The 13639-nt window shown below is 35.8% G+C and overlaps 1 pseudogene across 1 annotated transcript in view; it reads left to right on the top strand.

The window, feature by feature from the left end:
• Nucleotides 1-1961: 1961 nt before the first annotated feature.
• The window catches only part of LOC311619645 (eukaryotic initiation factor 4A-I-like), a 130964-nt pseudogene continuing 119286 nt past the window's right edge, over nt 1962-13639 (top strand). Inside the window, exon 1 of the transcript in view lies at nt 1962-2034. The product of the transcript in view is annotated as a eukaryotic initiation factor 4A-I-like (transcript). The remainder of the gene's footprint in view (nt 2035-13639) is intronic.

The raw sequence follows: 13639 nt of genomic DNA, 5'->3' as shown, positions 1-13639 counted from the left end.
TGTTTAATATTTTTATAATGTGGAAATGTCAAATCAACTTTATTTCTAAATCAGGAAATAAATATATTATGGTGGATATAACTGCTGGGACATTACTAGTATTTTGCAGTTTAAAGATTATCATTCTAGCCCTAACTGGTTTGGCTTAGTGGATAGAGCTTCTGCATGCGGACTGAAGGGTCCGAGGTTCAATTCTGGTCAAGGGCATGTATCTTGGCTGTGGGCACATCCCCAGTAGGAGGTGTGCAGGAGGCAGCGGATGGATGTTTCTCTCTCATCGATGTTTCTAATTCTTTATCCCTATCCCTCTCCATTCCTCTCTGTAAAAAAATCAATAAAATATATATTTTTAAAAAGATTATCATTCTAAATAATGTTGGATGACTGGTAGGAAATGGACAGATTGAAAGCATCTCATAAATATTTGATAAAATAATTTATTAAATAACATGGTAATACAAAACTACATTTCTCTAAATCAAAATATATCCAGTAAAAATATTATGTATTTTCATATGCATATACAACAAATAGATGTGTTATTGGTATTAGTGGAGTTTTTGGGGTGCTATACGGAAAATCATTTTCTGAGTCTTCCCACAGGAGAATGGGATTTCATGGAAAGTTTTATTGATGTTTTAAAACTAAGGGTTATCCCTCCAAAGTCCCATCTCTGTTTCGCCATGTAAGAAGTCCAATCTTGACTTCATCAGACCAGAATGAATGCCCCTTCCCATAGTGTCTGCTCCATGTTAAAGTAAATGCAGTTCAGCATCTGCTCTGGCCAGCTCAGCTTGTGTCCCCAGCTGCAGCCCATTGTGTGGTAGTTCCCTGGGGAGCATGAAACTGGAGTTTGCTGGTGAAGCTGCCCAGACACCATGCTTATAATGCCTGGCCTCCCCGTGCTCTCTTCCTATTATTAATATTGACTAGCTAACTATGGTGACAACAGATGGGATTTATGAGGTTTATATGGGTGATTTTAATATTCCCCATTAGAGTGTTATGCATTTTGTAATGTTTCTACCCAAAATGTACATAAATTTATTCATTTAAAACGCCCTAGTTCTCTGATATATCATCCATGTTCTCTGCAGGTAGAAACACCACACAAGTTAAGATTACAAAATAATGTAAATCAATTTATAGGGCTTTAGAATCTAAGATTTTTTCATAATGGATTTGCTGTTTCCATTTGACCTGTGTACTGAATCTGAGTGAGAACATCTTTCATCAGGTTTCCTCTTCTCCCTGCATGAGGAGGCTTTGGCCAAGGGCTCAAGAGAGAAACTGAGGCATCAGGTAAAGAGACTTAGAACTAAAGATACCTGGGTGAAGAATGCACATGCATAAGAGCATGAAGGGCTAGCGGGTCTGAGTGCTTTACTGTAACTCCCTTTAGGGATGAAAAGGCCTGGGCTGCGCACCATGGCTGCAGCGAAGAGGGCCGCTGCTCCCTGTGAAACCCGCCAAGTAATGCCATTTCCAGTGCCGAAGGCCAGACCTGACAAATCCCACACAGATTGTTAATCAGGAGCCAATCCCCTCAAAATGAAATATATTTTGCCATAAAAGTTCTCATAAATTATGGTACAGTATCTTAATCTGTGGGGTGTTAGGCAATGTCATTTCTACCCATTTGGAGTTCTTTTTTTAAAAAAAGGTTTAATCCCAGAAGTAGTAAGCAAATATGACTGATTTCTCTGGTAGAGAAATTGTTGTAGAATCTTGCTATTTTGGGTGTTAACAGACATTTTTCCCCTGAGAAAACAATGACTATCATAACTAATAGTTCTCTCTGAATAAGAAAATCCAATTATTTATAATTGGGCAATCATGCATATTAACTCTCAAGGCTAAAATCTATATAAAACCCTCATATGCAAATAGACTGAACAGCGGAACAACTGAACAACCAAACGCTATGACATACAATGACCACCAGTGGGCACATTTCAAACATGGCAGGCGTCAGCAGCAGGTGGCAGAACGCACAACATGGCCGGCATCGGTTGCAGCGGGATGGTGGAGCAGGTGAGTGGGGGTGCCAGAGCAAGGCGGGTCACTGGCCACTGTCATCAGGGCCAGCTTCTGGTGGTTACTGAAAATTCTTTGCTGCTGTGAGCCATGGTCCGCCTAGCACTTGCACCTGCTTCTGGCCCCCAGTGCTGGTCCCAATCGCTTGGTACCATCAGTGGGTTTGAGCTGTGGCTGCCAGCCCCAATCGCCTCTGAGGGCTTCTCCCCCTCCCCCTGCTTCTGTGGGGTGATAGGGGCAGTAGCTGCTGCTCCCACTCACTGACAGTGTGGGCCCCACTCACATCTGCTGATGATGCCAGCCCCAATCTCTTGGTACCATCAGCAGGTGCAAGAGAGGTTGGTCCTGTCAACTGGTGGGAGTGGTGGTGTCAGGAGTGGGGCTGCAGGCAGACAGGGGACTGGGGGCTGAGGCGGGAGGGGCCAGAAGGGTGCACAGAGGATGGGCTGAGACCCACTCCTGTGCCCACTGCAGATTTGTGGACCACAATTCCTTTCAAGGTGCATGAATTTGTGCACTGGGCCCTTAGTTATATCTCTAAGTAAGTTTGACTAAAGATGGTGTACTAGCTTATTTCATAATGTCAGATATAAGTCATCTTGTCCATTGCACATAAAGATGAACATCTTATTTCATGGTCAGTGTTATGTATTTAATTCATGACTGAAATGTGGCCTATTTTACTTTCTTTCTGTTGCTATTCCTAGAAATTACTATTCACATATTTCCTAAATGGAAGATTTAATTAGACAAAATTTCCCAAAGACGTAGGGACTCAATAGATATTTTGGAATAACTAAATGATACTTAGATGTTGAGGAAACCCATAATTCAGCAATTTTATTAGAAACAATGTTTAATAGGAATACATAAAAATTTAATTCTGCAATTATCATATTATGGTCTAAGTTGTGATGTATTAGATGGTCTGTAGAAGGACTTAAATGCTGAATATTCATCATGTGCTTTTCCTCACCAATATTTTATTGCTTGACCTACTTTTTGTTTTCACTTAAGCAGAGCTTTTGTTAGCAAGCAGTGTTACTCACCATCCATTTTTTTAAATTAATTAGTAATATATAGATTATTCTTTTAAGATTAACAACTGGGTAATTATTATATTGATAACCCATTCACTTTAAGATATTTGTATATTATTGGTATATGTTCTGTGATAAGTTGCAAAATTATACAGACATTTCTTATTTCTTGATGTTTATACTCTAACTTAGGCCCAGTGCACAAAGATTCTTGCATGGGGTTGTGGGGGGTCCCTCAGCCTGACCTGCACCCTCCCCAATCTGGGAGCCCTCAGGGGAGCCCTCTCCAATCTGGGAGTTTCTGTCTGTCTTTGCAATCTTATGAGCAAATTGTCTGAGACCCCAACCCAGTTTGGTTTGTTGCTCACAGAATAATAGAGGCTTTTTTTTAATTTGCTTTACTGGTGGAGATTTCCTGAAAATGTTTGGATATCTTCCCTTTAAATTGTCCTAGACACTCTGATTTTACTTATGTCTCTCACCTTTGCTTTCTCTTTATCCCCAACTGCAACAATAACTTTCTCCAGGCTCACTTTGCTCTAGTGTCTAGGAGATCCATCTGCCACCAGAACTACAATTCCCAACATTCCTGGTGCTCCCCGTGCTCTTGGTTTGCCCTTCCTGCTCTGTATTTGTCTTATAGCCTCCCTCTCTGCCAAGTCTTCCAAGCCGCCAGCTCTCCCTCTCTGCCCTCTTCTGGTGGCTCACTCTACTCTCTGCTGGCTCTCTCACTTTGCTCTTTGCCCAGCACCTGTGTACGCAAATTAACCTGCCACCTATGTTGGGTTGATTTGCATACTCACTCCTGATTGGCTGGTGAAAATAGTGGAGGTATGGTTTCTCTTTTACTATGTAGGATCACTGAAAAGAAACATGAAAGAATGGGGGATGATGGTTCTTTCTTTATACACCCAGGTAACAGGGCATAGTATTCTCAGATTTTAATATATATATTAAAATTTTAATATCTATATTTACTCATATTATCCTAAAGTAGTCAATATATTTGTAGGGCAGTGAAAGATTACTTATTACCAACAGGAAGAACCATATTCCTTTCCATTTGCCCCCAGGAGAGCTGATGAGAACCAGAAGTCTTTCTAATCTATCTGTGTCAGTACTATAAAAAGGAACCTCAGGTATATGAAATTAGGAGTTTCTCTAGAAAGAGGATAGTATTTTTTCTCACTCTTCCTCAGGGAAAAAACAAACAAACAACCTGTTGTTTTATAACATAAACCAGTTCTCCTCCCAAAGAAAGACCAAAGAATTTGGGGTTCTTATTATTTGGAATAAACAGTATATGCAGGGTGAAGATAAGACAGGGTTTTTCAAGTTTAAAATGAGAATTATTTTTAAAAAATATAAACACATAGGAAAAATAACTCTTAAAATTCTCAGAAAGATTTTTGGCATTTCAGTTGCTTTTTGCATCCACCCAAAACCCTCCCCCTGAACCTGCTTAAAGAAGGTGAGAAAAGGTTCATAGCTTTTGAATAGGAAGAAATAAATAGCTACAAGTAGAGCACCCATGGCATGTGAGGAGGAAATGTTTCTGGGAGAAGTAAAAACAAACATTCTCCATCACATGGCATGTCCATTTCCATAGCTCTGGAGGCCAGGACTTGAAAGAACATTGAGGAATTTAGAGAGAAGACTTGTGTTCCCAAAGTGATAGAACAGAATTCAATGGGAAGTATTTAGGCTGAAAAAATTAATGTCAGGGAATTTTAAGGCATGTTTACTTAGGGAAAAGGGTGTTGTGTTGGCCATCAATTAGAATGTTTTTTCAAGTTTTGAATGGCATTTAAATAAACCATGACTACATGGAATAAAGAACATATTCTTTTATTTAGAAATTAATTTGAAAAAGGTACTTAAAAATATTCTCCTATATTACTTTGGATTAATTACAAAGAAGTAGAAAGGGAAAAAATCACTTTTATGTCTTTTAGTGTAACTGCTAATGTACAGATATTTGTATTTTAAGAAGACTATGAAGTATCATAAAATGTGTAAATGAATTGTAGGAGCTACAAAAGTTTAAAAATCTTAAGTATGCTTCTCTAACCCACACTCAGTTATGCTGCTTGACCCCACACAAATTGCTGTTGCCAGAAAATTTTAGTGAAAAGGCATTTTTTAAAGATATAATACTGAGTCTTATGATCATAAAGGCATATATTGTTTTTGTGAGCCTGTCAGATGATAAATGAGTATGTAGCTTTCAGAAATTAATTAGCAGGAAAGACTATCTACCCATTTTAGTAACTTTTCAGAGAGAGCATGCATTCAATTTTATGTCAAAAAATTGTCTCTTTTTATAGCTATTAGTTAGCAATTTTTTTAGAATCATAAATCTGATAATGAGTGAGCTAAGTGTTAAGCCAGCTAAAAAACATAATTGATATAGTTTGAGTAAAAATATCTCTATAAGAACATAATTTAAAGTTTATAAAAATTGATTATTTTTGCCTAAGAATCTTTCATATGAATGTTAATATGTAATTAAAACAGTATCTTGTTACTTCTTTCTTCTTAAATGTCATTAATAGTCTACACTTAGTGTTTGTTAAAAAACACAAAATTTCTCTAATTCCAAACTTATCATGGATCATAATCTATCACCTATGTACTATATCCTAACCTATTCCTATGTTCATTTTAATTCTTCTAAAGTTATCTATATAGTAGAAGTCCAGTACATGGATTCATGCACCAGTGGAATCCCTCAGCCTGGCCTGCAGGATTGCACTGAAATCGGCTCTCTGACATCCCCTGAAGGGTCCTGGATTGTGAGAGGGTTCGGGGCAGGCTGAGGAACCCCACAGGTGCATGAGTCTATGCACTGAGCCTCTAGTATATAATAAATTATATATATATACATATATATATATATATATATATATATATATATATATATATGCTATTAAATAAAAGCATTCACTGAAAAAACTTGGGCCTACCAAAAATATTAATATAGCTAATAATATATAATATCAGATTTGATTGTTCAGGTGTTTGATTGTCATATAAATTTCATCATTTTTATTCATTAATTATTATTTTATCAAACATTTATTTAGGGCCTTCTATGTGTCAGGGAATAGGCAAGAGAGAGCTATAAAATGTGACTTGTACCCAAAGCAACTATATAGCAGCATAAATTAGTCTCAGTGATTGTGAAAACAGTGGATTTGTACACTGGTCCAGTTCTATTCTTTAGTGTTAGAGCAAGACACTGTGGATGACAATTGAATTATTTTTGTTAGTTTAGTTTGTTTAACCGTAAAATAAAAACCAATAGTATTATTAATAAAACTAAAACTACTGCAAGTGAATATAGGCACAGACCTTACACCTTTCACACAAATAATAATAAAAAATGTACCAGAAACTAAATGAAAAATACAAAACTATAAAAATCTCAGAAGATAACATGTTTATTTCCCTCTCTAAAAAGCCATCTCCTTCAAATTGTTGAGTTTTGTTTTGTCTTTTTCTTTTTTAACCAAACTCCAGTAGGGTCCTAATAACAGTGATGCATGACTCAAAGATCACAAGGTGATTGATGGCTGTCTATACGTCTGGTAATGACTCAGTCTGAAATGAAAATACAATTTATCTGGCGTGAAAAACACAGTTGTCCCTAAAGCCTTTAAAGCATCAATGTTGATGTTCATAGGAAGTAGTGCTAGTGATTATGGTTCCAGTTTACCACAGTTAAGTTTAGTATTTGGGGCATAATTTATTAACATACCAAGTATGTTTTTAATGGTGTCCATAAGCAGAACTGGTGATCATCCAAGAGAAACCAAACTTTTAAGTTGAACTATATCAACTTCGAAAAGTTAACGAGTAGCCTGGGGAGTTATGATTTATTGTCAGTCCACCAAGAAATGTCAGTGCCCTAGAATACGAGGAGGCAAGTGTCATCTAGCTGGATTTGTGAACTTTTCACTTTGCCATTCAGTAGACAGCAAACGGAAAATTAGTCTATAAATAATTGAACTTGCAATTTTTTGAAAATCTATCACAGCATGTTAAAAGCAATTTTGTTCTTGAATTAGCTCTCGATGAGTAGTAAATATGTCAAATAATCTTTAAATAATGTAACATATAGAGCAACAGATAAGGTTAAATAAGAATAAGAGAAAAAGAGACGTTAGGAAACATATAGAATGAATGATTTTGTTTGTTGCATTTTCCATGTGAGAAAATTGGAATATAAATCTAATTTTTAAATGCCAATTAAAAATAGGCAATTTGCATAATGATACTTTAATATTCTAGAAAATGATGTGAATTTGTAAATAAACATTTTTAATGTGACTTTTTCTATTCTGTACACAGAAGAGCATATGTTTCAGCCTTTGTAAGAATGGAAATAGAATTACAAGTGAGTCAGTGGCTCATTAAGATATAGGGAAAGATAAAGAGAAAAAAATGATTCAATAGAAGGTTATTGAATGTTATTCTTTCAAAAGTATTATGAACAGATATCTATTTAAAAAGACACTAAGTATTTAGCACTTTAAGGAAACAATCATAACACTAAAACATGTTTTATTATTTCTGTGTCAAGATACCTATAATATAGAAATCTATACTAATAAAAGCCTAGGTGGCCTCACACCATTGCACGACACCCTCACATCATCACAAGATGGCTGCCCCATGTCGTCATAAGATGGTTGCCCCCAAGCTGTCACAAGATGGCACCAAAAGATGGCCACCCCCATGTAATCATAAGATGGCCTTCTCTACCTTGTCATAAGATGACCACCACACGATGGCCACAACAAAATGGTCACCACAAGATGGCCAGCAGGGGAGGGCAGTTGGGGGTGACCAGGCTGGCAGGGGAGGGCAGTTAAGGGCAACCAGGCTGGCAGGCAGAAGCAGTTAGGGACAATCAGGCAGGCAGGCGAGTGGTTAGGACCCAGCACTTCCAGATTGGAGAATTTGCAGGCTGGGCTGAGGGACACCTCCCCCAGTGCATGAATTTTGTGCACTGGGCTTCTAGTATATATATAACAAGAGTGATGGTAAAGAAATTACACTTGGCTTAAGTACTTCACCAAACAATAAAATTTTATGGGGATCAATAATTATGAATGTCCTATGAAACTAAAAATGATATGAAATAAAGTTCTGTAAGCAATCAACATTTACTATACAAAATATTAGTTTGTATAATTAGATTTATTATTAATTTTTAAAATGTTGTATAACTTCAAACTTAGAAAATGTTTCTTACTTCTGAACCAATGAGAATAAGTAACTGATATGATACCTTATTTCCCAAGGATACTTGATTGTATATTTGCTTACAAATAAGACATCCTCCTAAATAATCATGAATAATCATCAGATCAGAAATTCACGTCAGGGAAGTGCTTTAAGACTCTGGAATACTCTTATCCTGGATAAGACTTTTAATATATTTATTCATTTATGTCACTATGTTGTCTATTTCACTAATCAGCCATAACCCCTTATTATCATTACTAGAAGCCCAGGGTAAGGATTCCTGCAGGGATTAGCCCGCTGTGAAAGTGCTGCTCATCTCAGTCAACCAAGCAGCTGGAGACCTGCCCTCTGAGTGGCACTCCCACTGTGGGACCACACTGACCACCATTCAGCAGCTCCTATATTGAGTATCTGCCTACTGGTGGTCAGTGCTCCTCATAGCTACTGGTCAACTAGTCATTCTGGTCGTTTGGCCATTTGGTCACTGCGCTTCTGTACATATATATATATTTTGATATTTGAGCTATCCCAGATTTGGAAAGTGAAAGCCCCTTCAGTATAGTTTTTGTGTGACTTTGACATGCTTGCATCATTCTTTGAACGGATTTATACCTTTTGGTATGTGTGTGGACACACATAGACATGCACACACAAAATGTTTCAGATCACTTTCTGATTTTTTGCCCCAGGCTCAGAAAGAGTAATGATTCCAGGGGAACTTGGTTCCTTTCAGAAGAAAATAAAATCATTACCTGGGCAAAAGTTGTGCGCTATGTTATCTGCTCAGATGTCACTGCTTTTAGGCTTTGTCAGTGAACAAAGCCAAGAATTACATGAATGCACATATACATATACATATATGTAAATGCATATATACTTATATGGTATGTATAATTTATAAGTATAATTATTTGCATATATACATGAATAGATATAGAAAAAAACCTTACAGATTGACACCAAATCTCTAAATCCTACCCAATACCACAATGTTTATTTTTATCATATTTATCACTTTATTTTTTATCAGGGAGAGAATGGGCTATGATTATTTTACATCAATTTTGTTGTTTGAAAAAAAATCTGATTTTATACCCTTATTATCCCCTTGCCATTGCTGCCCATTCTCCTTGAACCTTCTTCAACCTATTCATGTTCTACCCACTTCCACTCTGCGTAATTCATATGTAGCTACATGATACCTAGTAAATGTGGCAATAATTGAGAAGATAAATTATGATGGATAATATGGCTTGGTAGTCACCATCCATTTTATTTTATTTTTTAAGTTTATTGGTTGATAAAATTTTGTAGGTTTCATTGTGTGCCCAACACTCAAAGTCAAATCTTCTGTCACCATATATCTGACCCCCTTTATCCTTTAATATCACAATATAAGACTGATATATTCAAACACCTAAAACAGTACTTGATATTAAAGGATAAAGGGGGTCAGATATATGGTAACAGAAGAAGAAATACTCCTTCCCTTTATTAATCACCATATTGCTGTCCATTTTTATGATTTTTTCTTCATTTGTTATTTTCAGTTTCATATTCCACATATGAGTGAAATCATATGGTTATTAAGTTTTTCTAACTTATTTAGCTTAGCATGAGATTCTCAAGATCCATGTAGTCACAAATCCATTTTAATATTCTTCTAAAATGCATTTCTTGATGGCAAAGTTGAAAATTGATAAACTGCATTTCCAAGACATTTGCAATTATTGTTTTTGGTGTGATTCAACCACCACCAAATAGATGTTATTCATGCAATTTTGGCAAATTGAAGGGAAAATGATTTTTTATATACCTGGTATTTTTGCAGACACATATCATAGAGATATTCAGTATTTCTTAAAATATATTTTTACTCATTTCATAGTTTCACCATGATGAGAAACTGCTCCTTGTTTCTCATCATGGTGCTTCTACTCATGGCTGACCTACATAGACTGTGCCCATTTACTAGTAGTAGTCATAGCACTGTAGCCAGAGATTGTAATGGCAACTTCTAGAATGAAGGACAGACTATTGCTGCCTTAGTTACCTGATTCTTGATATAAATCTCACAATCTTTTATAAATTTCAAACTAGATTTAGTTTCTTTAGAAATTATAATGATGTTATAATACATTTAGTATTTGTATATATATAAAAGTTTATCTTTCTGCTGGGATCTAGAATAAGAATATATATTTAACATAGTCTATAGACTGATATATTCAAACACCTAAAACAGTACTTGGTCCCAAGACTGTTCAAAATGATATTGTAGACCTAAACATAATCACTTGATATACTGTGTGGCTCAGAGGTTGAATGTCAATCTATGAAGCAGGAGGTCAATTCTTGGATTTCCTACAATATTCAAAAACAAGACTAAATATCTCTCAAGGAACCTCAAAATAGAAACAACCTAGCTAGCCATTTTTTTTTATTTCATTTTATGTTCTAGTAATTCTCTTTCATTTTATGTTCTAGTAATTCCCATTGCTTTACACTCTGCTTAAGTCACACTGGTCTTCTTGATGTTTCTGGACTATAACAGAAATTACTCTCTCTCAATCTTTGTAATCAATCTCACTTTATCGGGAATGATGGCCTTTGCTCAATTATATCATGCACTCTGTATAACATAATATCCACTTTTGCTAGCTCCTTAATAATAAATATTAGGTAATATATTATGTATTTTCATAGTAATGATATCCCATACTTAACTTTCTTCACAACTATATGAAGGTTACATGAAGATAGGCATTTTAAAATATATATTTTATTGATTTTTTACAGAGAGTAAGGGAAAGAGATAATTAGAAACATTGATGAGAGAGAATCATTGATCAGCTGCCTCTTGCATGCCCCCCACTGGGAATGTGCCAGCACCCAGGATACATGCCCTTGACCGGAATCGAACCTGGGACCCTTCAGTCCTCAGGCTTTATCCACTGAGCCAAACCAGTTTTGGTGAAGATAGGCATTTTATCTTTTATTTTTTTAATCCTCACCTGAGGATATTTTCCCATTGATTTTTAGAGAGAGAGAAAGGGAGGGGAGAAACAGAGAGAATGAGACATTGATGTGAGAGAGACACATCAATTGGTTACCTCCCGCATGGACCCTGACCAGGGCCAGGATAGAGCCTGCAACTGAGGTACATGACTTTGACTGGAATTGAATCTGAGTCCCTTCAGTTCATGGGTTGATGCTCTTATTAACTAAGTCAAACTTGCTAGGTAGGCATTTTTATACGCTTTTTGTAATGTTCATATTCCTGGATATTGAACAATGTCTACCCAATTGCAATCCTATAAAATAAAGAGCTAATATGCTAATTAAACCAGATGGTGGATGAACCTTCCAAATGACCAGTAGACAGGAAGGAGGAGGCAGGGCCTCGGGGCAGCTGGGGCTGCAAGGGCTGAGCCCCTTGCACAAATTTTGTGCATTGGGCCCCTAGTACTTAATAAGATAATTGAAAGTGTTCACAGAACTTGACATTATTTATCCATTTCAATATAATAGTAATTGATAAACATTTAGATTGGAATAAACATATTCTATAACTAATTTAACTGCCAGAACTCAAAACTCCTTATAACCAATGATTCACTATTGATTGTTGCAAATTCCAGATAAATTACAAAATAACTGTCCATGGATCTTTGTAGATTGATACTACTGGACAATTCTCTTTCCAAGGTGGTCAGCAAGAACATAAAGTTTGCAGTGTAGTCTACTAAGAGAAATTCTATTTTTTCCCATCTTTTAAGAACACCATTATTTGAGGTCTCAATGCCCCTGTAGTCTAATCTCAGCTAGTATAGACTGCAACAGAAGTAGGTGCACTGTAAGCATACATCACATCCTCGTGTAAATTATTTCTACATTCAGAATTTGTTGAAACGTGACCTTGTATAGACAACTTCCCAATAACAATGGAACCCTGCTACTATATCTACCTAGACTTATGGATTGATAGGTAACATGGCATTAGAAGATTATGTATTGGTAGTTCATGATTCACCTCTGGTTTCTTAAAATAAGTGGCTCAAAAGAGACCAGTAGAGGTTTTTGAGCAGAGAATCTATCTGATGTAATTTTTAACAGTATCACTCTGCTTACTACTGGAGAAAATGGTAGAATGAGAAAGGCAAATTGGCACTAATCCAGGAAAGAGATTTGAATCTTGGATCTTGGTATAAAGGATTTGGAAAGAAGTGGATAGTTTTTAGATATAATTTGAAGGAGAACAAAGAGATCCTACTGAGAAATGTTTTACTCCTTTTTCTGTCTCGAGCACAGTGATTCCTCAATAATATTACCAATGTTGTTGCAATATGACTCAGATAGTGGTTATCTATAGACTCAATAATATGGACTTCCTCTTAAAAATGGTAAGTTCTCACTTGGTGTCAACATTGCAACTTTAAGTGAAACAATGTCTGACAAAACCAATTTTACCATAGGCTAGTTGATATGAACAAGAGTTAAGTTCCAACAGCATCCCATTAACATTATAGCAAATTGACATTGAATGAAACAATGCTATTCAAGGCCCTGCAGCAAGTTAAATTGTTCACATCTACTGTCAGATATACAATCTACTAACAGCTAGGCAAATACTATGATATGGAATTAACACAAATGGGTCAATCTATTACTTTATTTATTTTTCTCATTAAGAAGGATGTAATGTTATTTATCCATACTATATTAGATACTTAATCTGGTTATGTACTCAACTTCACAACCTTTATCTGGAAACTTACTGAATTCCTCAATGGTGGTCACAATCTATTAAACAAAATTGCTTTTGAACATAAAAGATTATTGTATATAAAACTGATGGGTCTCATCAGTCAAAAGCAACTGCTCTTAAAATAATTTGCACTAGTTTATTAAAGACTTAGTTTTCATATTTATATCCTTTAATGTTCGGTATGCTTCTTGAAGTCAATGTTATTTCTCCTTGAATATTATATCTCTGGTCCTTGTTTCTGGATTGACACATGATAAGTAAGTAGGTCTAGGAAACAGAAAAGATAATCAATCATGTTTAGTAAATGGATGGCTTCAATGATTTACAGATCATACATGACCTAGTTTTTTATTTAATGGTAATGCTTATTTATACATTCATGCCTTCTCCACATGTTTATTATTTTTAAAACTTATTTGTCCTATACTTGTAAATGGTAATAGGTACTTTCTCAGAAATTATGTGGAAAGATTAATAAGGCTAACTTATCTTCCTCTTCATAGACAATGATTCTTGTCTACTTAATATCTGATATTTGTTA

The sequence above is a fragment of the Pipistrellus hanaki genome (genome assembly GCF_964339955.1).
Source record: "Pipistrellus hanaki genome assembly, chromosome: 3".
Taxonomy (NCBI): Eukaryota; Metazoa; Chordata; class Mammalia; order Chiroptera; family Vespertilionidae; genus Pipistrellus; species Pipistrellus hanaki.
The sequence above is the reverse complement of the archived record's forward strand: the minus strand, read 5'-3'. Positions and strand labels throughout refer to the sequence as shown.